At 49.2% G+C, this 27318-nt stretch overlaps 1 protein-coding gene across 4 annotated transcripts in view; it reads right to left on the minus strand.

Moving 5' to 3' along the window:
• The window catches only part of SMPD4 (sphingomyelin phosphodiesterase 4), a 669498-nt gene that overhangs the window by 417206 nt on the left and 224974 nt on the right, over positions 1 to 27318 (minus strand). The window lies entirely within an intron of this gene.

A 27318-nucleotide genomic window follows, 5' to 3' on the forward strand; every position in this document is an offset into this window, starting at 1 on the left:
TACTTGGGTGAACTACTGTTTCCAAGGTGTAAAGAGGGTTTGTCATCCCTTGTTACAATTTCTATAGTGACCCAACACACCCCAACTTATGTAGAGTGCTGGGGAGATGCAATATATCCACTTTCTTACTTACGTGTAGAATGTGTTACAATTGAAAGTTTACTTCAATGGCTGGTGGCAGTGGTTTTACCTTAAGTCATTTTAGTCTTATTACTCACATGTTGTTAAATCGGCCTCGGAAACGCACAGAAGGGCCATCATTTTGCTAAAACGGTGGGCTACTTTTTTCACCATTTCTTGTTTGCTTGCAGTTTGAAGTATTTCCCTGCCATTCACGGCGGGAACAACCTCAGTTGAAGTTTTGTCTTCGGCGGGAATCCTTTGTATTCCCCGCCCAGGCTCCAGAATGTCTGAGAAGGCAGGTAGCGAGGGAGGAGTCCAAATCTCCTTTGTCTTTCACCTTTCCTGAAAGGAACCCAGTCTTAGTGGGGGGCTGGCTGTCGTGAATGGACAGCCAGACAGCCCCTTTCTGTAAACTGCAGGGAGAGATTGCAGAAGTTGCGCTGTAGTTCCTGCTAAATACTCCAAGCCTGGAAACTGCTAACAAGTCTACCACTGGAGCTGAAACCAAAGAGGAAGATGAAGAAAGGATGTCTGTAGCGATTTCCAGCAACCGGAGAGCCTGCTGTGTAACCCTTCCTTCCAATCGACCTGGGGATACCGTAAAGAACGAACCTGACCCAGAGTCTGGTGAGATCCACTAGACTAAATAACACCTGCATTTTGAGTCATCCCACATTGTTCTGCGAACTTGCAGGGCTGCAATATCCCAATACCCTGGGACCACAAGCTATTGTGCAGTGCATGGTCTTCCGAATCGAGCTGAAACTTTGGTGGACTGTAGTCCCTCTAGTTCCAAAACCCTTGCCTTTTAAGCAGGTTTCTCCCATTCATGCACAACCTAGGGTGTCAATCACACAGCAGGGTGGCTGTCCTGAAAGGACAGCTAGCCAGCCAGCCAATCAGGGCTAGTTTCATTCAGGCACTCTTAGAGACAAAGGACAGGGGAATTTCGAGACCCTCCCTCACATCCTGTCCTTCCAGACACACTGGAGCCAGGGGTGGGCTTCAGGGCTGAAGCGTGTGAAGGCAAGACAAACAAAGGGCTCAAATCTGCCAACGCACAGAGTAAAAGCCAAGAAAGAGCTCACAAGCAGAAAATGGCAAAAAAAGAAGACCGGGTCCATTTTGACAAAATGGTCACCCATGGGTGCTGTACTGCAGCTGAGGGTTCAGCCTGCGGTAGACCAGCACAATTTGAGGAAAAAGTAAAGCACAGCCACCAGCCATTTAAAGTAGTGAAGGTAACATAAAAAATGTTAAATGATAAAGTAGGATAAAGGTGCTACTAAGTAACCCCAGCTCCACATAAGATGGTGTGTGCTGGACCTACAAAGAGAAAAGGTAAGTAAAGTCAATTTCACTTTACTGTTCTTGGGAACTGGAGTTCACACAAGAAAAGGTATTTAAACCTTTTGAGAAATCCAAGTGACAGAACTGAAGATGCTCTGTCACCATACAAAAAGCAGTTGCCTATGGAGTTTGCCAGACTCCAAAAAAAATCAGGTAAAACCACATGAGAGTGAGAAAAAGGTCACACTCACTCCAGGGTTAAAATTAAAAAGTCCTAAATTCAGCAAAAGAGCTTGGGGTCTCTGAGGTGGGAGCATTTTAGCACAAAAATTAACATTCTCCCTAACAATAGTTATGTACCAATAGGTCCATTACTTACCTTGAAATACATTGGGCCTCATCACAAGTTGGGCGGTATCCAGGCAGTAATTGTGCCGGGATACTGCCCAACGCAATTAGCGTTACCGCTACTCGGCCCAGCGCAATTTGCACCGGATCATGCGTAGTGCTAAAGAAGTAAATCCCCAGTTCATTGGACCCGATGGCAGAGGTGTTGCTACTGAGTGGCTTAGGGGGCTATAGTCCCGGGTCTTTTGGTTGTAGCCCCGGATAGAATCGCAGGGGCTACAACCAAAAGGCCAGCTAGCCCCCAGTCCCGACATTAGCGTAGCCTCAGATCTTTTCCAGACCTAGCAACACTCCTGCCCGATGGGGATGGGTGGCACTAATAGTGCCGAAAATGCCTATACCGACAGCGCATTCACCGCCAGCTCAGAGCTACCTACCTGGGTAGGGATATATTCGGGATTGGGCAGAGCGGTAAATGCAGCGTTAATTGCGTTACTGCCACATTTTACGGCTCCGCCCAACTTCTGATGAGGCCCACTGTGTCTTTCTTAAAGTGTATGGTTTAAGTTACTTACCTGTAACTATTGTTCTCCATCATGGGTCTGGCATGGATTCACATGCTCATGAATATTTCCTGTCATCCTCGGTAAAAGAAAAGAAAAAAAAAAAAAAATCACTTTCAAATTGTATTTCTCCTCTAAACCAATCACTGGCCTCTGGGTCATATTGCCCCCCATCCAATGACAGTCCTCTCCCTAAGCTCCACACATGGTGGCCATCTTCAGATTTGCTAAGCATGTAAAGTGGTAGTGTTGGCCAAGAAGTGCCACATAGGGGAAGGAGGGAGGGTTAGGAACAAGTTACTTACCTGTAACGGTCGTTCTCCAGCATGCGTCCGGCATGGATTCACATGCTCATGAATATTCCCCGTCGTCAGGATGGGAATCCTCGATAAAGAAACATTCAGCTTCTTTTTCACTTCTGAACTGTCTTTCTCCTAACAACCAATCACTGGTCTCTAGGTCATATTGCCCCCCAGCCAATGACTGCCCTCTACCTATGGCCCTCCTCTGGCAGCCATCTTCTGATTTTTACTGCACGTTCAAGTGTTGGAGTCCTCGTGCTTAGCTCTCAGGCTTTTACTGCATTTTGCGTTTTTTCTAAGAGTTATTTTTTTCGGTCAATCGAGCCTCAAGCTCCATCGATCTACCTTCCGATTAACGGGGACCCGTTCTTCAGCACCCTTCAAGGGTGAATTTCAGCAAGTTTACTTCTTGGAGGATTCCAGAAGCTTCTTCAAGGCCTACGCCACGTGGACATGGTGGATGAGAAGGACTCCGCGAAACTGTTAAAGATTTGCCCAGGCTGCGGCCTGCAGAACGTCTTTTCGGACGACGGACATTCCCTGTGCCTCTACAGCCTGCACTCTGACCCAACGCACGTGGAAGATGACTGTGCTTTTTGTTAGGACCTGGTGCCCCGCACGCTGACCAATCGGTGAAGGCGTCTCAACCAGTGGCTGCAGGCCAAGGCCCCTGCTCTGCGTGACTCCCAGCAGCATGCCTCCGCTGCCCAGAAGAAAGTTGAGTGGTCTTCTAAGACCTTTGAGGGCGCCCATCCCACGTCAGCCCATCATACGGCTGAACACCGCAAGTCTACTGTCACTGGGAGCGCCGTTGTGACGGGCTCCTCGGCGGCTAGGGCGGGTACAGCGTCTCCAATAACTTCGACCACGAGTCAACGCTGAGGATCTTCAAAGAATTGGAAGTCGGACCATCCGGGCAAGCTCTTGGAGAAGACCCAGACAGGCCCTCCAGCGAAGGCCAAGGGGGAGCAGGGCTCACACCCTCCCTCTAAGGTGAAGGCCGTGGGCTCGACCAAGAACGTGAAGGCCCAGGTACATCTGACGAAGGCCCAACCTTCCATCAAAGGAGTGGTGGCGTCCCTTGCGAAGACCACTGTGGCGGATCCGCAGGGCACGGTCCCAAAGGCAAGAGTATCCCTGCCTGCCAGAAGGGAGTCCTCTTTTCAGCCCATCGAAAAGACACCGGAGAAGATAATGCCTATCATTTCACTGAAACTGTCTCCCTTGGTCGCAGAGAGGGGGGGCATGGTAGCCCTCCAGAGCACGGATATCTCCTCAGAGGAGGAGTTTACCAACCTCCAGACCATCCAGGAGGAAGGATGGGTCGAGAGCAGGCTCTACGGGAAGGGAAGGATCCTGACGAGGGCGATGATGAAGGTGACGGCGAGGAGCAGCAGGGCGTTGAGGGCTTGGAGGACCAGCCTAAGCCGCAAACGCCCTCTCCTCCGATGCCACAGCCACCTCAGCAACCACCTGGAGATATCTCGGTGGACATTCTCACTGCTCTGCATACCCTATGTTCGGAGATCCGGACGAGGATGCCTCTTGCGCCGACGGCCCGCCCACGGCTCCGGTACCATCAGGGGAACGACCATCCAAGAGGAGGGTTCACCCTCCACCTCCTGCCACCCCCGTGGGATAAGACGGATCCCGACACGGCGACGACGGGCACTGGCACGGACGACAACGGCGGATTGGGGCTCTCCTGTCTCCTCCCCCCACCGCCCAACGAGATAAGCTCGTTCCACGCCATGATCTCCAGGGCCTCAGAGCTATTCCAGCTTGTCCCTGAGGAGAAGAAGAAAGAGGGTTTTCTATACCAGCACCGCGAGGCGAAGGGGAAGACCGTGCTTTCGATCCCACTCTTGGATGCCATTTGGGACAAGGGGTTGTCCCTCATGAAGAACCCTTCCTTGGCACCGGTGAGGAGGGACCGCTACGACAAGAAATACAGGGTGCCAGACTCTGCGCCCAACTGCTTACGGTCCCAACTGTCTCCAGACTCTGTGGTGTTGGCGGCAGCAAAGAAGAAATCTTCGGGCTCCTCCTCGTCGGCGGCCTCCACCCTCCCCCGGGACAGTGAGTGGAAGAAATTGGAATGCCATGGGGCGAAGAGTTATCACATCGGCAGCGACCACCATCAAGGTCGCCAACGCCTCCGCCACTGTGGCACGTTACGACAGGGAGCTTTGGTTCAAGATCGCTCCCATTCTGGCCCTCCTTCACGATGACAAGAGGGCGGAAGCTTTGGAGATCCTACAGGAAAACAAGGTGGCATCGGACCACGCCATTACAGTGGCCACGGACATTGCCGATACAGGGTTCCGCCAAATGGCCAACAGCGTTTGCCTTTGTCGGCGGGGCTGGCTGAGGCCACAAACTTTTGCCAGGATGTTCAGTCGAAGGTGTTGGACATGCCCTTCGATAGGGACAATGTGTTCGGGAAAGACCGTGGACGAGTCTCTTCAGGCCATCAAGGCGGACACTGAGACGGCTTGTGCACGCTTCAACTGCGACGGCCGTCCTTTCGGACTTCCGGCGGAAAACCTCGAGGTTCTTCCAAAGGATTAGGTGGAGGTACTTTGTCCTACCGTCAACCCTCTCACTCTTAATCACAGGAGACCTATGGGGCCGTGCCAAATCTGGAGGAGGACGTTGTCGTCAAAGGTCCAAAGGCGACGCTTCGACGTCAAAACAGGATTGAAACGGCCGTGGCATCGAGCCCCCACCCGTGCACCCCGATGAGAGGCCGGCTGGCAAACCTCGTCAGCAGGTGATAGACCATCTCCACCGACCGTTGGGTGCTGTACGCTCTCGCCCACGGACACACCCTGCAGTTCAAACTGAAGTGTCCCCATATACCACCAGTGGCCCGGCATGAAAACTACGTCCCTCAGCTTCTGCTGAAGGTTCGGGCCATGCTAAAAATGGGTGCAATAGAGCTTGTCCCAAAGAGGCTCCGGGGCTCCGGAGTGGACTCTTGTTACTTCCTCATCAAAAAGAAGGCCAGCGGTTGGAGGCCCATCATAGACCTCTGCCGTCTGAACAAGTACATCAAGTCGCAAAAGTTACAGATGGTGACTCTTCAGCACATGCTAGGACAGCCAGAAGAGGGGGGGGTTTCTATCGTCGCTGGACTTGGAAGATGCCTATTTTCACATCCCCCCACACAAGGGCCACCGCAAGTTCCTGCGCTTCGTGGTTAGAGGACAACATTACCAGTTCAAGGCCCTCCCCTTCAGATTGAAGTCGACGCCAAGAGTTTTCACCAAGTGCCTGGCGCTGGTGGCGGCACAGCTGCGTCTATGAGGGATCCATGTGTACCCTTACCTAGACGACTGGCTAATCCGGGCAAGTTCAAAGAACATCGCTGTCGAACACACAGTGAGGACCATCCAACTCCTGACGGATCTGGGGTTCTCGGTGGACTATGCAAAGTACTGCTTGACTCCATCGCATGACGCGCTGTTTCTGGGATCCCAACTCAACATAGTGTCGTGCTTGGTGTCTCCGTCGGAGGAAAGGATAGCAGCCATTTTGAGCAAGGTGAAACGGCTGTTGGCCCTAAAGGTCGCCACAGTGAGATCCATCAAGTCTCTGCTCGGCATGATGTCATCATGCATTTACCTCATCAGACTATGCAGGCTGCGGATGCGTCCGCTACAGGAGTTCCTCGACGGACATTGGATACAAGTGTCGGGAAGCTTCCAGGACAAGAACAAGCTCCACGAGAGCTTCCGTCGACTGATACAATGGTGGGGAGTCCGCTCACATCTGTCCAGAGGAGCAGATTTCCACACCCCACCGTACCAGGAGACGGCCATGACGGATACCTCACTGGAAGGTTGGGGTGCTCACACCAGAAGTCTTCACGCAAGAGGCCTGTGGCTGACGGACGAAAAGATATTGCACATCAACGTGCTGGAGCTGCGAGCAGTGTTTTGGGCCCTCAAGTCCTTCCGGACGTCCCCTCAAGGGCAAGGTGGTGCGGGTATTCATGGACAATACCACCACAATGTTTTACATCAGGAAGCAGGGGGGGGCACCAGATCCCAAGCGGTCTCCAAAGAGGCGCAGGATCTATGGCACTGGGCAATAGCCCAGAGGAGGTTTCTCATCCTGTTTCATCTGGTAGGAGTGAAGAACACTGTCTCCGACTCTCTCAGCAGGGAGCTGCGCTCTTGCCACGAGTAAGAACATCGGCAGGACCAAGTGGATCACCTGTTCCGCAGATGGGGCAATCCCCAGATCGATCTGCTTGTGACTGCGATGAACACCAAGTGCCAGAGGTTCGCCAACAGTTTTCCCCAGCCGGAGAGCGTTCCCTCCGTTGCTGATGTTTCTTCGATTAGTCAATAAACTCGGTCCTGGTGCAGGATGACACTCGTCACACTGGCGTGGCCGAGACAGATATGGTACCCAGACCTTCTGGACATGTCAGAGTCCCCTCCAGTTAAGCTTCCGGCGGTCGCAGATCTTCTCGTCATGGAAGGAGGCACGATTCTGCACCACAACCCAGGATCGCTGAACCTGAAGGCCTGGATCCTGCAGCACTAGAGTTTGGGGGCTACGATCTAGGAGGTGCTTGCCAAGGCCAGAGCTTCATCTATTCTCAAATGCTACAGGCACAAGTGGATGAGGTTTGCCGTTTGGTGCCGTACTCAGAAGATCGACCCTCTACGAGTCACTGCTCCGCAGGGGCTTCCGTATTTGTTGTCGTTAGCCAAGGCAGGACTGGCCCATGCTTCCATCAAAGTGCATCTGGCGGCTATACCAGTTCTCCGGGACAATCATCCTTATGGTTGCATCGATTCATCAAAGGACAATTTCGCTCGTTCCCGCTGGTGAAGGCTCAGGCCCGGCATGGGAGCTCAATGTGGTGCTTACTAGGCTCATGGGTCCTCAGTTCGAGCCTATGCATTAGGCTCCAATGACATTTTTGTTGTGGAAAACAGCTTTTCTGGTGGCCATCACTTCCGCACGACAAGTGGGAGAGATCCAGGCCCTCTCTTGTAAACCAACTTATTTGACATTTCACAAGACGAGGGTAGTCATCTAAAACGAGCCCTTGGTGTTACCTGTATTCTTCCCGACACCTTTGTCGCTGGCTGAGAGGACTTTGCACTCGCTCGATGTAGCTAGAGCGCTGAAGTTCTATGTGGACCGCACAAATAGTTTCCGGAAGACGTAGCAACTTTGGTCATGTGAACCATGGGAAGGCCCTCTCCAACGCTTCCATTTCCAGGTGGCTCTCCAGTTGCATCACCCATTGTCAGCGGTTGGCAAACCAACCGCTGCCTGGCCGTCCGAGAGCCCATGAGACCAGAGCGATCGCTGCAACTATGGTGTTCCCGTCTGGTGCGCCCCGGCTTGACACCTGCAGGGCTGCTACGTGGAGGTCGACGCACACCTTCACGAATTTATACTGCGTCGACGGATTCCAGGGTCGGCCAGGCAGTGCTGTGCAACCTGTGTATTCTTTATTCATCAGCATGTGAATCCATGCCAGACCCCATGCTGGTGAAGGAAGAAGTTACATAACTGTTATTCTCCAGCATGGTCTGGCATGGATTCACATGCAAACCCTCCCGCTTACCCCTCTGCGGCTCTTCTCTTGGTCCTACTGCCACTTTACGTGCTAACAAATCTGAAGATGGCTGTCAGAGGAGGGGCTTAGGTAGAGGGCAGCCATTGGCTGAAATGGATGAAAGACAGTTCAGAAGTGAAACAAACTGAATTTTTCTTTACTGAGGATTCCCAACCTGAAGATGGAGAATATTCATGAGCATGTGAATCCATGCCAGATCCCATGCTGGAGAAGCATGTGAATCCATGTCAGACCCATGCTGGAGAACAATAGTTACAGGTAAGTAACCTAAACCTTCTCCAGCAGAGGGTCTGGCATGACTTCACATGCTTATAAACAATTACACAGCAGTACATATACACAACCACAGGAGGTGGCAGGGCTCAACAGAAGCAATAAACACTCACCTCTGAACTGACTCACCTCAAGCAAACAGGTTGCGTATCACTGCTTGGCCGACTCGGGACTCCTCCCTGGGATCCCTGTCGATGCAGTAGAACCTTGTGAAGGTGTGTGTGGACCTCCACGTAGCAGCCCTGCAGATGTTGAGCAGGGGCACACCAGAGAGACACACTGTCATTGCTGCTATGGCTTTGGTGGAGTGGGCTCTCGGCCCAGCTTGGCAGTGGCCTGCTAGCCAGTCGATGACCGTGCATGGTGCAGCCGGAGAGACACCTGGAGATGGAAGCCTTAGACACGACATTTCCTTGATTCATAGGTCCAAAGATGACAAACAACTGAAAAGGTTTCTGAAAAATCTTCATACGTGCCAGGCAGAAATTCAAAGCACGAGCAACGTACAGCGAATGCAAGGCCCTTTCCACTGGCGGCGACGAATTTGGAAAGAAGACCGGTAACACCAAAGGTTCGTTGAGGTGGAATTCCAATGGTACCTTTGGCATAAAGGTGGAGTGTGTACGCATTACCACCCTTGAAGCATGAAAAGACAAGTAAAGCTGTTTGCAAGACAGGGCCTGAATCTCCTTGACCACCTGGACGAGGTTATAGCCACGAGGAAAGCCATCATCCATGAGAGAAACTTGAGCTGGCCTGATGCATAGGTTCGAAAGGAGCTCCAAAGTCCCTTGAACTCCTTGACGAGTCTGTGAGACCACAGCGAAGGTCTGCCAGGAGACCTGGTGTACCTGCATATGACGACGAGATGCACCTTGATAGAGGCGGGAGCCAGTCCGACTTGGGCCAAGGAAAGCAAGAATGGTAGAAGTTGCGGAGCCGTGGTCCGCAGAGGGGCAATCTTCTGAGTCCGAAACCACACGGAGAAGCGTTTCTATTCATTTCCATAGCACTTCAACGTTGACAAGGCTCTGGCCAGGCTGTCCTTACAATCTGCGAGTAAAGCATAACCTCCAAACTCTAGGACAGTAGGAGCCATGACCTCAGGTTCAGAGACTCTGGGCCGTGATGCAGAATCACCCCTCCCCCCACCACCTCCTCTCTGCAGAGAAGGTCCGGGGACAGTGGCAAACCGAGGGACGAGGCCACTGGCAGACGCAGCAGGACCGGATAACAGATTTGTCTTGGCCACGCTGGGGAGACGAGTATTATCCCGCAGTGGCACTGTCCGAGTGTGTTGATCACACGTAAGAGGAGTGGTAATGGAGGGAAAGCGTACAGGAACCGTCCCTCCCATGGTGTTCGCCGCCATTGTGAAGAGATCAATCTGGGGCTGGCCCCATTTGCCAAACAGAAGATCCACCTGGTCCTGGCGAAGTTCCCAATCGTGGCAAGAATGCAGTTCCCTGTTGAATGAGTCAGCAATGATTTTCTGACACCCGCTAGGTGAAACGGGACAAGGAACATGCCTTGCCGAATGGCCCAGCGCCACAGGTCCAGGGCCTCCTTGGAAAGTGCTTTGAGCAGGTCCCCCCTTGCAGCCAGATGTTGAATATGATGGTGGTGTTGTCTCGGAAGTTCCTCACCACCTTGCCCTTCAACAACGGCAGAAAAAACTTGAGAGCCCAGAATACGGCCTGAAGTTCTAGGACGTTGATGTGGAGGTCCTTTTCTTCCGTTTGCCATAGGCCTCTGGCATGCAACTGTCCAGTGTGGGCTCCCCATTCCTGTAGAGAGGCGTCTGTATGGACCGTCTCCTGGTAAGGAGGAACCTGAAACCGAGTCCCCTAGACGACATGAGGCCGTACAACCCACCACGGTATCACCCAACGGAACTTCTCGTTGAGGAAGATCTTGTCCACATGATTTCCCAATACTTCCATCCACCTCGCATCCAGGAACTCCTGGAGAGGACTCAAGTGAAGTCTGCAGAGGCGAACAAGGCTGATGCGGGAGGACATCATGCCCAGTAGCGAATTGATGGACTGCACCGTCACCATCTGAGCCGACGACAAGCTGCACTTTGCCTTGTATGGCTCTCACCCTTTCCTCAGAGGGAGACACCAAACACGTCACTGTGTTGAGTCGGCCACCTAGGAACAGGGCAACCTGAGATGGCATCAAGCAGGACTTTGGATAGTTCACGGAGAACCCCAACTCTGTCAGCAGACGTACGGTTTTCGATATGTGTTCGGCTGCCAGAGCGTGTGAGCAGGAACGTACCACCCAGTCATCCAGGTAGGGGTATACGTGGATGCCTTGTAGACGAAGATGTGCCGCCACGGGGGGCAGGCTCTTCGCAAAAACCCATGGGCCGACTTCAGGCTAAAGGGCAGAGCCTTGAACTGGTAGTGCTGACCTTGAACTGCGAATCGTAGGAACTTGCACTGTTTCTTGTGAATGGGGATGTGTAAGTAAACATCCTCCAGATCCAAAGTCATCAGAAAATCTCCTTGGCTCCAGTTGGTCAAGTACGTGTTGCAACTTGACCATCCAGAACTTTTGGGACTATATGTACTTGTTGTACTTTAGAACCAGAAAGTATCTGGAGTATGCTGCGGAGCTCCGGAGACACTGGGAGATGGGTTCTATTTCACCCTTCTGTAAAATCACTCTTACAGAATTTATCTTGTTCCCCATTGACCTCTTGGAAGCGGTCATCCCGGACTGCGGGCGCCATTTTTACCTCCAACATGATGGAACGCTATTCCATCCAGGATTGTTCCCGCTTGTCTGCCCTTCCTTCCCTCCTCTGCTTGTCAGTTTCCTTCTGAAAGTCCTTCTTGTCAGGGTTATGCTTTTTACTTCTGCCGCCTGCAGAATGGAGACGAGTTCCTGTGCCGCTTTCTGCTGTCCATTCATTCAACTTGCCAGGATAATTCTCGTTCCACTGTCGGTTGCAGTTAGGAGATGAGTACCCAGAATCCTTTCAACATCGCTGAATGAATATCAATCGTCCACAGGTTTTTACTTCCTACAGGAAGGTTTTTGCCCCGTGCACCTTTGGCAGTCTCTCCTGAGGTCACTCAACCGGAGTACTTCTACCAGGCAGGGTGGCGTCTGGGGAGGCTCACCCCTTTCTACACGATACAAGAACAAAACAAACAAAGTCCAAGAAAAAGGCTGCCATAAAACAACTCGGGAATCACAGGTAAGCCCTACCAGTAAACTTAAGGATTCTGACAGTTTGAGACGCCAAGCAACTCCCGAACCGTTGGCTATAGATCCTAAGAAGCTACGTTCCCTTTTTGGATTCCTGTTTGGTCCATTTCACATCTAAACCTCATTTCTACGCTACCAATCGATCTAAGGTGAGATTCATCATCACCCATCTCTCAGGTAATGAATGCTCTTACCTGGACAACCCTGTTGGTCTCCACTGGAAACATTTCATTGGATGACTATGCTGCGTTTAAGGCCATGTTAGACAGACCAGACATTGTCTTTAATGCCCAGGAGAAGTTACTTGACTATCAACAAGGTAATCGGGATATGTTCACGTATGTGACTACATTCAAACAACTGGCCAGAGATACGGACTGGTCACCTAGTGCTTGTTTTACACTCTTTAGAAGGGGCTTAAATGAAGAGATAAAGTACGAGCTTTTCCAGGTAGAGAGAGCCGACAGTTATCAAGGTCGCCTTGATTTGGCCCTACAAATTGACTTTCGCATCCAAGAAAGAAAGGCAGAGAAGGGGAGTCATCAACTTCCCACAACCAGACCATCCCTGGCCTTCCCTGTTCCGCAGCGGTCTTCTACTGCTGCCTGTAATTATCCTGAACCTTTGCAGGTGGGTTCAATCTGGGGTCCATTGTCTTCCAAGGAGAGAAACCGTAAGAATGAAATGGGCCTATGTCTGTAATGTACTTTACCAAAGCACATGGTTCACAATAGTCTGATTGCACCTCATCGGCGTTCGGGAAACGCCAATCCCCAAACGGGAAACAATAACAGCTCCTTTTTGCCCTACAATCTTGGATGCTTCTCTTCGGACCTCTTTAGTGGTTCTGCAAGACACCCTACAGCCAGAAGATGGAGACATTACGTCAGGCCATGCCCTAGTAGATTGCGGTGCCGTGGGTCTATTCTTGGATGACCAATGGGCAGAACTGCATCATATCCCTCGTGTAAAGAAAGAACCTTCCCAAACAATAGAAGGCATTGGCGAAGACCCTTATCCTCTGGGACCATTACTCAATGCTCCCAACCACTGAAATTGAAGATCAATAACCACTGTGAATGCCAACGATTTAACATCATTAAGGCGGCTCACTATCCAGTGGTTGTGGGAATGACGTGGCTTCAGAGACATAACCTGTATATCAACTGGGCAGCAGGAACCTTATTCCTTGGATCTGGGTTTCGTCATAACCATTGCTTACTCAATAACTCAGAATTGATTCAGAATACCACTGTGGACTTACCAGAAAAGGAGACTGTCTTATTTAATGTGTTTGTTTTTTTTAATAACGCACCTATTACCGTACAAGTTCGGTTTCTAAGCACGGATCGGGGATTCGAACCTCTGTTGATCTGCATGGTATTGCTGCCAAGACCAGCGCATTGCCCCTATGCTATTCTCCGTTCATATCCTTGCATCTCCCTCACCAACATCAACCATGTGCATCATGAATTGACTGATGTGTTCTCGTATTCTCTTAAAAGGTCTCTTCCTCCTCACCGTCCTGAGGACTGTGCCATTGAGACTCAAGGGGATGCAGTAATTCCATTTGGACGGATGTTCATACTCTCCCTCCCCAGAAAAAAAGATCGCCTTAAAACAATACCTGGATACCAATTTAAAGAACAGGCTGATTTGACCTTCCAAATCTCCCACAGGTACCTCTCTTTTCTTCCTAAATAGGTGACTCAGAAGCACTGTAATCCACTACCTCAGACTTCTGATATCCTAGCAGCACTGCAGGGAGCCCTTTTGTTTTCCAAACTGGATCTCCGAGGGGAATACCATCTCGTCCGAATAAGATCTGGTGGTGAATGGAAGACTGCCTTTAGGATGACCTTCGAGCACTACGAGTATCTTGTCATGCCGTTTGAATTAACAAATGCTCCTGATGTATTCCAATGCTCATGGATTGAATGTGCTCAGATATGCTGTTCCAGTATGTAATTGCTTACGTTGATGACATCCTGATCTATTCTCGTAAGGCTGAAGAATATCAATATCATGTCACGAAGGTCCTGGCCGGTCTATGAGAAAACCAATTACTGGCTAAACAGGAGATATTGAATCAATTCAATATATTGTATTCATCATTAATCAGTTTGGAATCTCTATGGCCCCACGTAAGGTATCAGTCATCCTCTCTTGGTGCCAGCCTTCATCGACTAAACAAGTCCAATCTTTGAGACTCAATTTCTACTGAAAGTTCATTCCAAATTTCACTGCAATCAATCAACCCATTACTCATATCTTTATAAAAAGAGCAAACCCTATATTTGGACCACCAAGCAGGATAGCGCTTTTGGTTTGTTAAAGAAAAAAAAAAAGTTCACCAAAGCTCCCATCCTTTGCCAACCCGATACTACCAAACCCTTTCTGGAAGAAACAGATGCTTCGGAGGTAGCCATCAGGGCGGTCCGGAAACAAGTCCAAATAGACTCAGAAGAGCATCCTGTGGCGTCTCTGTCTAGGATCCTTACCGACTGTGAACAAAATTACTCTGTTTTGGAGAAGCAGTTGTTAGCCACACCTTCTATTTGGAGCCAGCCATCCTGTTCAGATCAGAACAGACCATAGGAATCTCCATGGGCTTCGGTCCCTAGAATGTCTGAATAGCAGACAAGCCAGGTGGGCCTATTTTTTTGCCAATTTCATTTCCACATTACTTACATTACCGACACTCAGAATCTGGTGGCAGATGCTCTTCCTCATGGGCCGGATTTGCAGAGAAGCACCACTATCGAGTACCCTATGATTTTCCCAGAAAGATTCTTTCTTTGCCATGTAAACAGGTTTCTGGAATGTGTTTGACAAGATACCAGTAACTCTCACGAATAGAAGGCACAAGCTCAATCCAATCCTTGGAAACTTTGTAAAAAAGATGGGTTGCCCCTGAAGGCCTATTTCTACCCACTTCATCGATTCAGGAAGACGCTCTTCAAATGTGCCATGACCCACCACCTGCTGGACATTGGGGAGTGTCAGCCACTTTAACACCTTACAAAGACATTTTTGGTGGTCGAACATGGCCCAGGCAGTGTCACATCATGTACGGTCTTGTTAGTATGTGCTAGATTTAAAAAACCCAATTGCAAGCCTCTTGGCTTGTTACATCAAACTTAGGTACCTTCAAGACCTTGGCATTCCAATGCCACCAATTTCATTGTGGAGCTACCACCTTCCAGGGGCTGTTCTGCTATTATGGTTACCATTGATCTGTTTTCACGCATGGCCCACTTCACTACCCTAGCAAAGCTTCGCTCAGCTTCTGAAATGGCCAACATTTGACTAACAAATATTTTGCCTGCATGGATTACCATCCACCATCATTTCAGACCAAAGGAGCCAATATATATCACAGTTCTGGGCAAAGGTGTGTCAACTACTGGGCATTAGAAGAGTGATGTCATCCGGCTACCATCCCCAAAGTAATGGCATTACCGAGAGAGCCAATCAGACACTAACAATTCCTTTGCTGGTTTTCTACCCAAGTGAACAATGGTTGGGCTGCTCTTACTCCCATCTTAGAGCTCGCCTACAACAGGGTTTGAAATTGTCAGGAGCTGGGAGCGATTTAGCTCCTGGTTCTAGTGAAGTAGAGCCTGGTTAGCTTGACGCCAACAGCTACCAGAAACTACTTTTGATTCCCCAGGGAAGTGGTGCCTTTCAAACATAGTTGTGTTGTATTAACGGTGTATATTTAGTAAATTGTATAAAAAAGAATGAAGGACACACATAAGGGGCATTTAAAGGATACTGCTTAATATATAATGGACTAAGTGTTAGAGTTTTTATCTTGCACACAAGTTATATTTGCTGTGCACTATGTACCAGTGGTAGCTGCTCCTGGTTACCAGTGGTAGCTCCTGCCTAACAGGTGATGACCGATGCCCAGGAGCTGCTTTTTGCTCCTGGTCAAAAAAATCTAATTTCGAGCCCTGCTACAATAACACAGATCATTCCTCAATGAACACAAGCCCTTTTCATTGTACCTATGGGTACCATTCTACAGTGCTTTCCTTCTGCCCCTGTAAGCTCTGGAACTGCTCCATCTGAAGACACTTGGATTTCCAACTTAATCACGGTCTATAAACAAGCTAACCACCACCTATTCAAAGGCAGGGAGTTGACCAAATTGTATGCTGGCAAGAAACGCCAGGACAGTCCTCCATTTGCAATATGTGAATCTCTCTGGCTAGCCTGCAAGTACTTCCCCAAAAATCTACACCCTAGCAAGCTCTCACCTCATTATTGCAGACATTTTCTGGTTGACAAGCTGGTGAATCCAGATGCCTTTCGCCTTCGCTTACCTTTTTCCTGGTAGAGAATCCATCCATATGTCCTTGCTGAAGCCCTATCTTTCATCTTCCAGAAAAGCTGTTGGACCCCCTCCTGTTCTATCCACGGATCAGCAGGAGAATACGAGCTCATCTGGTTATGTGATTCTCGGTATAGAAGAGGTCTCCAATACTTGGTGGACTGGAAAGGATACCCCCCCCCCCCTCAGTAAACCAGTAAATGTTCCTGGGAACCTGCTTCCAACATTCATGGCCCATTACTCCTTTGTTTCCATCATTTGCACCTGGGCAACCCCAGTGGGTCTGGTTTTTGAGGGAGGTATGCAGTCTTGAAAGGTAAGCCGTGGTCCCTATGGTCCTCTTGGAAGCAGTCATCCCGGACTGTGGGCCCCATTTTAACCTCCAACATGGCAGAACGCTATTCCATCCAGGATCAACGTGAGTGCTCGGAGACGCTCTGGCTTGAGAATAACATCTATTTATGCGGACTTCAGACGCTTTGGCTCCACGTCTCAACGCATGGTAAGCCCGTACCTTGCTCAGCGCTTCCCTGTTCCTTTCACCTTGTTCTCGTTACTTGTTACCACTTGTCTGCCCTTCCTTCCCGCCTCCACTTGCCAGTTTCGTTCTAAAAGTCCTTGTCAGGGTAATCCTTGTTCCTTCTGCCGCTTGCAGAGTGGAGACTCCTGTTCCGCTCTGTTGTCCGTTCATTCTACTTGCCTTGGTGGGTAGTATGCAGGGCTTCCTGATGTTTGTCCAGCATTAAAGATTCCCATGCTATAGTTGTTCTGTCTTGCACGGGACTGCCCTCGAAAGGACCAACAAGAATTACCTCCCCTCGGCGGGGTGGAGGGAGGGGGAGGGGGGGTCTTTGAGTAATTTGTTGCAGAGATTTAAGAGTCTCATGCTCTTTTTTGGCTGTTTCTAGGGCCTCATCGACCGAATTTCCGAAGAGGTTAGTTTCATCAATGGGTTTATTGATGAGAGTGGCCTGTGTCTCAGGCTTAAACCCTGAGGTACGAAGCCAAGAGTGCCAATTAAGCAAGGTTCCCTGGGCCAAAGACCTGCTCGCTGTTTCAGCCGTGTCCAGAGTGTTCTTTATTACATTCTGGTTCACTTGCCTGCCTTCGGCCACAATAGTGAGAAGGTTGGACCTGATGGGCTCTGGGACCTCCCGGAGACCTTCATGTACTAGGTTGCATTGAGTGTCAGCATAACTCGTCAGCAGCGTAGTGTTATTCGCTATGCACGTGGTATATGCTGCAGCCGAGGTAACCCGCTTACCTAAGGCATACAACCTCTTGGATTCTCTAACCGAGGCGCCTCAGCCGTAGCAAGGGGTACTCCTGCCCGTTTCCGGGTGGTAGTCACTACCAGGGAATCGGGGATGGCGTGCCCTTTAATGTATTGAGGGTCCGAATGAGCTGGCCGAAATAACTTTTCTACTCTTGGGTTCACTGCCCGGGTCTGAGCTGGTGACATCAGGGAGGGGGCCAATCTTCTCGTAACAGAATTACAGAGGGGAATGGCCTGGTTAGAGGGGGGTTTCTCCTTGAGAATATCTTCTACAAAGTCCTGATCAGGCACATCCTCTTGAGTAGTGATTTGAAAGTGATCTGCCTTCCTTAACATGGCATTGAAGGCCATTTGGTCGTCTACAGGTGAGGCCTGGCGAGCCGGGGTAGATGGAGGAGAATCCAGGCACAGAACATCAGTGTCCTGATCTTGTTGTGGGGAGGGTCCATGGGTCCGTCCCCACTTGGTGGGTTTCTTCCCAATTGTCCGTGGCATCCGCCTGGTCCTCATTGTAGCCCTGCAGGAAGGAAGGTTCTTCATCTTCACTGTAAATGTACTGATAAGTATCCATTTGAACGATGTCTTCATGATGGACGGGGGCTGAGGGCTGATCTTCTTGGAAATGTGAAGCAGATTTAAAGATGAGGTTCTCCACAAGATCTTTTTAGGGGAAGGATGTTGAGAAAAAAAAAGAAAATAAATTCAAGACGATCCATGCACCCTTCACATTTCTCCCTTGCCCACTTAGAAAAACTAGAAGGGCCTACGGGTGTAAAAACGTCATCTTCCGCCCCTTGATGCCGAAATGTGTCACTCAGGGTGTTGGAAAGAGGCTCTCGACTGTCCTCGTAGGTATCGCGAGAATCGGGGCACCATGGCGTATCTATAGATTTTTCCGCGGCCTGCCTCATGTTTTTCGACGGAATAGGTATATAAACCCAACCACCAAAGTAATTCTTGCGATACTGTGTTCAATTTCCCCTGAATCGGCGTGAGTTAGTGGTTCCGAAGGTCTATCGGTAGATTTACCGCCTACCGTGGCGTTAGAGGGCCTAGCAGTAGGTTTTTCGCCTTGAGGCTTAGTCGTAGTTGTTGGACCTACCGGGCCTTTCGGACCGGAGCGTCAAAATTCTGCGCTTCGACGTGTAAACTTGATTTAGGGGTAGCACCCTTGTTTGTTTTGGAATACCCAGTCGTCAAATACTGCTGCGGATGCGGGGAAGGCTTTGGATCTGAACGAACCAAGCAATCCGCTGAAATTTTCGATGGCCCTGCTGGCGCTTTCACCTTTGTCGACGTACCCGTCGAGATAGGTGGAGGGGTTGTGTGTTTAGTGTAAAGCGTTCTTTGTACGCCTCTGTCGCCGGGTGTTGTCCCTTAAGCGGAACTAGTGTCAGGCCTTGAAGGGTTGTGGTGGACCTAGAAGTGTCCGCCTCGAGGAATATCACATCCGCAACAGATGTTTGGTCATCAGAGGTAACCCCGTCACGTTCGGCAGGTGTGGCGGTGGGGGAAGAGGGTTCCGCCCGCGACATACCGTAGACGGCCCACCGTTTTCCGCTTTATACAGCGCTCCTTAAGGGTTTTAGGCCGAAGGAGTTTACAAGCCGCACACCGCTTCTCATCGTGATCCAAGGGGAGACAGGAGTTGCATGTCCTGTGCTCGTCCTTCCAGAGCAGAACGTAAAAGGAGTCCTTTCCATAGCGAAAGGGAAAGATGACCAGACCTAGAGGGTAAAGAGGGGGAAAAGGAGGAAAGAGTAAAGACATAACGGAAATATGGCCACTCCGACACCACTCTCCCTACTGTGAAGGCCGGCCAGAAGGCCCGTCCATGTGGATGCTTCAGCCGCCAGATCTTAGGTGCTGAAATCCACCGCCGTAGACAAGTCCCCCGGCAGTCTTCTGCAAAGTTGTTCTTGCTGTCGAAATGACTTAAGGGGGAATAACCGACAAGTCGGTTTAAGATAAACAATGTCTCTTATGTAAGAGCTCCGCTATAGGGCGATCAGTTATCTGGGCGGAAAAAAATAATCTGAGGGACCTCGGCGCATGAGGGATTTGGGTACAATACACGTCACAATAGGGATAGGGTTACAGACACGCCTATGCCAACGTCCCCTTTTGGTCCCCGAAAGACAAGATGCAATACTCTGCGGTTACCACTGGATGTCGGACCATATGCACGGCATGTGATTCTAAGCAGATTAACAAGCATCAGAAATCAAAAATACAAATAAATTTATTCCAAGGCCTTTGCAATTCAACACATACTAAGAAAATCACAGCAATACTATTAAACCAACACAATCCTATATGTATATTTGTGAACAAGTGGCGAGTAAAGCCGCGAAACGCATAGACGCCTGAAGCAAACTTTTTTTGGTACACTATGGGAGGATCTTAATCCAATGATTTTTTTACTAACTTTCCGTGTTTTTCCTTGAAATATAATAAAGGAAGGAATGTTTTGTTAATGGACCAAGTATCCGGGTTTTTTGATCAAGGACCATTTTGGAGAGTGCTACTAAATCCGTGTGATGTAAGAAATCACCCAATGTTGAATATATATATACATACACACACACACACACACAGAAATGGATGGATGTGGATGGATGTGCTAGGGGCCACCGGTTTGAAAGACCAAAGAAATATCAAGGATTAGAACCACAAATTAAATACGCCAATCACGGCTTGAAAAGATACAAGTATCTTTTATTACTGTACAGTTACAAAGCAAAACAGATAGCCATCTGGCTCCCAACACCTCGCAGTGTGTACCAGCAGACACAGTGAGGGGTGAGAGTGCTGGACATCTAAACAGAGACATATTTATACCATTTTTGAAACATTGTCAAGCCCCTCTCCAAACTAATAATTCACTGGCTCGAGTTTGTGCCTAGTTCATATGACAGATGTTACAATATTATACAAAGGATTAAACAAGTTTACATGTCCATGAAATCACAATGATGCTGTTGGTTCTTTGATCCACAGTAAGCCTTATTCCACGAATCACTACAATGTAGTTCAGCCAGAACACACGACCAGAGTTTGTTTTCCATCGTTTCTTTGTTTATACGAGGATGAGGCTTGTGAGCGCAGACAACACTTGAAGGGCAGTTCATATGAAGCACAAGGTTTCTTTGCATTAGTCAAACAGTCTGCTCTCTGTAAGCCTAAACATTAACAGAACTCAAAGGTCGTTCGGCTCGAATGCAAGTTGAAAACATAGTCTACCGATTTAGAACATGGAACAAAAATCGAAAATCAAAATGGCAGATGGTTCTTAAAATGGCGGCGAAGTTAACCAAAATCGGATCATTACAAACGCAGTATTCTGTGTAACACCAATATTCATAATAAGGAGGTATTATATGATTACGGTTTAACAGGTTAGGGTTGCAATTACTCACCGACCACCGGCGCACTCCGGACCAAACTTTGGCAGTCGAGTCCACTTCGGTTGCAGATTCAAATGCAGCAATCTCGCGGCTCGGAGCGACCAAGCTACAGCGTTGATTCCCATACGGGACAGTGGCAATTTCTCCGCTGCTGGGGGATGGATCAGGCCAGTTCCGCTGTAGCAGGTTTCAGGGCACAGAGGACCGCAGCTGCAATGAACTTGCAAAGTTCGTTACCACACCTGGGCGACACAGCAACCGCATAAACTCTGGTTCGGTCGACCTCAAGACCTAGGAACACCAAGTGTATGAAATTCGGTGTGAGAGTGCCGTGAACACAGAGCTTGCGATGTACCAAGTTTAAAGGGCCTCCTTGAAACAGAGGCGGTATCAGGGCAAAACGTCTGCACAAGTTTGTCAGTCCACTGGTTGGCCCAGTGACACTTACGAAAAGGCTTACTTGCAGGTTAAGATGAAGGTGCCGAGAATAGTTGGTCCCACTATTCTAATGGGTCGAAGCGTCTTCGCAGACCTTCTAGGACGACCAGATACAGAGGAGTCCAGCAAGACGACAGCAGGCTCAGGCTGCCAAACCTTCCAGCGGGTCACCGACGGTTCCTCGACTAGGCTTCTTAGTTTCAGGATACTTGGATCCTATCCTTCGTTCAGTGAAAACTCCAGAGATCGGCATGGTATTGGTGTTTGGGGCCTTCTCTTATCCAGAATTTCCTTCACGCCAAAATGAAGAGGACCCAATGGGAGATCTGCTCACGTACAGGCATACCATACATGGACCAATCATGGACCACAGTGGTCCCAGGCATTCACAGCACTCCAGACTCTCTGGCACCCACGATCTGTGGTCACGGGAGGATAGCCCAGGGGCAACGTCCTCGCCTCGGAAGCAAGACGACATGAAGCAACACAGGTTCAATCCCCGGTCTGCGCTTAGAAACCTCTGGGTATTAAGCACATTATAAATAACCTACGATATCATATCATGTGTATTGCAACCAGATGTTCCAACCTACATCCTGGGGGCGCACAGACAAGGCATTCAGAAGCCTTTGAAAGCTTGGCACTTTGCGGGAAAATGCATGCCCAAATAAGGACTGGCCGGGTCGGCTCGACCTGGGGAAGGTGAAGGGGCAAGATGGCCAAAGGACAGGACAAAGAACCTCGTGGCGTGGCCATTTTGGAGCCAGGCCACCTAACTGTGCCAAACGAGGTAATTGCGGTTTACCTGGCAAGTAAGGGTTAACAATATGCACAATGATAAGCTGCCACCAGCCCATCCAAGGCACCTCTCCTAAAAAATCCTTCGAGAGTATCTAGGGCCTTTGGAAATGACTAGACCCAAGTGCACTGTAAGGTATATTGTACGCATGTTGCAACATAGACAAGGACTAAGGGAAACAAAGTCACCCAGTACTGTCTTTAAATGCATGTTAGTTTCCCCTTTAAAAGTGAGCGAAAAGCCCAGGGGAGTGCAGCAGAAGGCTGTACTTCTCTGGTAAAGTCTGACTATGGTGTTTAGACATCATCAAAAAGTTGGGGGCACACAACTGGAGAGAAAATTACACATGAATTGGAAATCTTTCCTAAAAGTTTATTATGCGATTTTATAACAGTGTCACTGCATGACTGACCAGGGTCAACTACCCTTGAAATACTGATTGTATTCTAAAAGTATATCTAACCTGGTTTTATGCCACAAGAATAGTTTATTACTAGCCTGAATGTATAATCTTATGTTTAACTCACCTTGACTTGCTTCTTGATCCTCTAAATAAGGGCATTGAGTTGGTTTTCATGATTGTTTTTATGATATTATAGTACTTACTTACCCATTAATTATCTTGGTCTACTTGTATTTAAATAAACCCTTTATTTTTACAATACAGTATCAGCACTCCACAGACTTCATTCGATCATCAATTGATATTTTATTTGTATCGCGCTCATACACAAGTGTTTCAGAGCACGATGAGGCAAGGGAGTGGAACAAGGGAGAACAAAAACCACAATCTTACTAGGCCCAGTAACATTGAGAACATGCAAGTACAGGGGAAAGTGCAGGGGGGAAGAGGGGAAGAAGTGGAAAGTGCTGAACAAAGGAATACAAAACAGTGGTAGTGCAGCCAGCAAGTGGCAAGTGCTAGGTTTAAGGCACAGACATGGCGAGTGTCTGATAGGTGCAGAAAAAAGGGAGTGGGGGAGAACGTAGGGTTTCAGATACAGACCCAAGGGCAGCCAGGAGGCAGTGCGGGTGCGTGGCAGGGTGAGCAAGTACCTGGGGACGAAATCAGAGGGTAACCAGGTGCACGATGCCAAAGCAGAACAGACCAGAAAGCCTTGAGGACAATGCAAAGGGTCTTGAATTTAATCCTTGCAGCCACTGGGAGCCAATGAACAGATTTCTGGGCTGGAGAGATACGATCCCAGGGCATGAGGCCAAGCACTAGTCTTGCAGTCCTGTTCTGGATGAGTTGCAAACAGCGGAGAGTAGAAGCAAGTAGATTTAGAAAGAGGCTGTTGCAATAATCCAACATAGAGAGAACCAGGGCTCGAAAGACAGTGAGCTTCTTGGGGGAAGGAGAGGAAAGGCAGAATACCTCTGAGGAGCTGCAGTTGGAAGATTGACTTTTTAGAGACAGCAGAGATGTGGGAAGAAAAGGAGAGCGTGGAGTCGAAGATGAACCCAAGGTTCTTAGCCTCACAGGTGGGTGTAGGCAGAGGGCGAAGGGAGGCCACCCAAAGAGTGACAGGAAAGGAGGGTAAAGGTGTGCCAATGAGGAGGATTTCCGTCTTGCTGGCATTCAGGCAGAGATTGTTGGCGGCACACCAATCCTGAATAGCAGACAGGCAATCAGAGATGAGAGAGGTGGCTGAGGGAAGCCTGAAAATGAGTTGAGCGTCATCAGCATAGCACTGAAAATCGGAGCAGAAAACGGCAACGCAATGGGCGAGAGTTGCCAGGTATTGGTTGAAAAGCCAGGGTGAGAGATTAGACCCCTGGGGAACACTGCAGATAGAAAGGGAGATGGAAAGGAAGGACCCAAGTTGGACCTGGGAGGGTCGATCGGAGAGGAAATAATCAGCTAGAGCCTGATCAGTGATACCCATGTTATCATAGAACCAGGTGAGCAGGATGGTATGGTTGACCGTGTCGAAGGCAGGAGAGATCGAGTAGGATGAGGACAGAGGGGATGTGAGAGTCAATGTTGGAGAGCAGATCTTCATGGATGTTCAGGAGAGCAGTTTCAGTTCTTCTGGCAGCTCTAAAGCCAGACGGCGAGATGGCAAGCTTTTCCATGAGTTTGCGCAGGACAGGAGTGATGGAAATCGGGCGATAGTTTGCTGGGCAAGAAGGGTCAGCTGTGGGTTTCTTGAGAAGAGGGTGCACAAGAGAGTGCTTCAGAGTGGAGGGAAAGGTTCCCGAGGCGAAGGAGAGGTTGCAGAAATCGGCCAGGGCAGGAGCAAGAGTGTCAATGTGGTCCTTGATGTTTTTAGAGGAACAGGGAAGAACCTGTTTTGACGAGACTTTCATAGATCGGACTTGTCTACAGACCTTAAGGGGAGAAAATAGGAAAGGACGAGAAAGAGGGTGGGGCAGCTACAGGAGGGCCGGAGTTCACAGAAAGAAGGGTGGACAGGATGTCCTGTTTTTTTTTAGATGATATGAGAGGCAAGGGCTGTGCAAAGGGTCTTGGAAGCGACAGGAGAGGTAGAGACTGCAGCAGGGTTGGCCAGCTCCTTGCAGATTTTGAAGAGTTCGGCCGAGTTGTTTGATGCCACAGAGACACAGGCTTGGATGTGGGCTCTCTTCTTAGTATGGACAGAGTCAGTACTGCTTTTGGAGCAGGCGGCATGCCAGGTTGTCAAAGGATGAACAAGAAGCCCTCCATTTCCTCTCTGTCCCCTTGCAATTACGTTGGAGGGTAGCTAGCTCAGAGTCGTACCAAGAATTGCACTTGGCATTGGGCTCCAAACGGATCCTCATGACAGGGGCAAGAGCATCAAGAGCATCAGAGATAGACGAGTAGATGTTAGGCAGAATCCTGTGCAGTTCCCTTGGGGAACACTGCAAAACGATTAATACTACAGGAGTAAGCAGTAAACCCAATTGGCAGCAGTCTGCACCACCCAGATTTACCTGGTAGCTGTGGCTGAGCAGTCAGACTTCTCTCAAGAAGAGTAGGGCAGTATATAGAGTATACACAATAGGGCTAAAAACACAGTAGAGCAAACAAACACTGACCAGAGCTTTGTATAAAAAGTATATATTTATTTAAAACACACTTTAGGCAATATACTAGTACTCTAAATCAAAAGCAAGATAAAACACAGTCAGGTAAAGTATACACACCTTCCTTAATAACTATTAGACAAGTCAGAATTAAAACACCACGATTTGTTAAACAGAGGTGAGCGCATAACCTGATGGCACTCCAATAGTTCAGTTAAAGGGAGAGAAAAAGGCAGAGCATAAAAATAAAACAGGTCCCAACACTTTTAGGAGTTCTCAGCAAGGAATAAAGGCAGTATAGACTGTAGAGCCAAAGTACATAGGCCAGGCCCAATTAAAAGGGGGCAAAGCGAAATGTGCCCAGGATCACACGGTTTAAAAATGCACTAAAAGTCTTTGAAGAATGCTCAAAAGAGGTTGGGGCGATTCAAGAAGGTAAAGTTAGGAGGTCTGGGGCCAACCGAGTTGGCAAGCCAAGGATTTAAAGGTCACCTTGGGCAAACCGGAGAAAGGGAGGCCAGGCAGGACACAGTACCTTAAACAGAGAGGAAGCTCCAGCGGTGGCAATTGTTCCTGGCAGTGGTTGCAGTTCGTTGTTTCGACCAGGGGAAGAGAGGATCTCGTCGAGGAGGAAATGTGGAGTCATTGCACTGCACAGGGATGAAACCAGCCACGGAGTTCGTCAATAAAAGGAGCGTTCCTTTTATTCGTGGTCAAAGTGGTGAAGCTTGGCTATCCGGCCGCCCGGGTGCTTGGCACGGGCGATTCGACCAAGAGACGTCTTTGGAAGGCGAAAAGGACTAACTGGTTGGTCCCACCAGCTCAGAGGAAGAAGACTCGTCCAGCAGAAGATGTTCTCTTGTCGTCGGGAAAGTGGTGAGGTAGTTGCAGCAGGGCTTCACCGGTGGTGTCGTTGTTGCAGATGGCTCAGCTTCTTCCCTCTTCGGATTCATAGGTCCTGTGGCGACTTCTGAAGTTCCAGTCCCAAAGGCCCTGCTTTTATGCAGAAAAACCCACATTCATCAGCCTAGCTGTCAATCACACATGCTAAGTGGTGAGCCGGGCGGCTCACCACGGTATACACGCATTTCGCTGAATGAAATGTCATCGTGAGACATTTCATCGCCGGAATTCTCATTGCCAGAAACCCTTTTTTTAAAAAAAAAATATCTGTTGGGGGGTGTTTTGTGCGATTTGGGGTATGATTATTAAAGTGGGGGGGTCTGGGGGGGGAACCCTCCCCCCCATAAATAAAAAAAAAAATACAGGGTTTCTGGCGATGACATTTCGGTGATGAAATGCCCCACAATGGCATTTCATTTGTCGAAATCACGTAGAACCCTCACCACTGGGCCAATCAGAGTAGAGTGCGACTTGGGTTGCCGAGGCAACGCAGTCCAGAGTGCCAATTCCCTCCTCCACCCCTCCTGTGGAACCCAGATAGAGTGGTACCATTTGGAGGGCTTCTGTGGAGAAGCCTGCAAAAATAGTGGAACAAAGGGCTCAACCTTGGTCAGAGTTACAGAGACGGACACAAATGCCATTTTAGCAAAGAGTTCTGGCAAAAAGACCCAACCGGGGATTTAATATTAAATAAATAAACCGGCGGTATTTTTAACATTGCACCAAAAAGTGGTGCGTTTAAAATCAATGGGAAAATCCCATAGAGAATATTCTGGTGGAATATTTCGCATGGTAACCACTACCACCAGACAAACTCGGCAAGGGGGGACTGGACAGTGCCCCCTTGAAAACAGACCCAGGGGCAATATAATTAACCCCTTCCAGTACTTCCACAATATGATGGTTTGTTCTGGTTCTGTTCACAATTTAGGACTAGTAAAGTCAATGGTGACTTTACATGCCCTGGGAGACAGTAGTCAGTCCCAGGGTATGGAGTCTATGTTTGGAGTTCACTATGACACCCCTGTGTTACTTCACTGAGGGTGCTGTGTAACGCACACAAAAAATAGATGATACCCTATGGAGTAGAAAGAAAACCCCATAGCCCATAAGCACACACAGAGTCAAAGACACTCAAATCATGCCTAAGAGTGGGAGGAAGAGAGTCTCACTCTTAGCAGGAAAAAAAAAACAAACCCCAAAAATCCAGCAAAGCTGCTGGGGGACTCACTAGGTTTGGGAAATTAGCCTTATAAGAGAATTCTCCCTAACAGTAGAGCATGGAAACGGGTGCGTCCGGATGTGAGTCAGCCAGAGGCGGACAGGGGTCGGGGGGGGGGGGGAGAGAAGGTGGCAGCGAAAGCCTCAACTGACACACGCTTCATGGGCCGGAAGTCCGATAAGGTGGGTTGCAG

The sequence above is a fragment of the Ambystoma mexicanum genome, chromosome 10, assembly GCF_040938575.1.
Source record: "Ambystoma mexicanum isolate Mex_15411 chromosome 10, UKY_AmexF1_1, whole genome shotgun sequence".
Taxonomy (NCBI): domain Eukaryota; kingdom Metazoa; phylum Chordata; class Amphibia; order Caudata; family Ambystomatidae; genus Ambystoma; species Ambystoma mexicanum.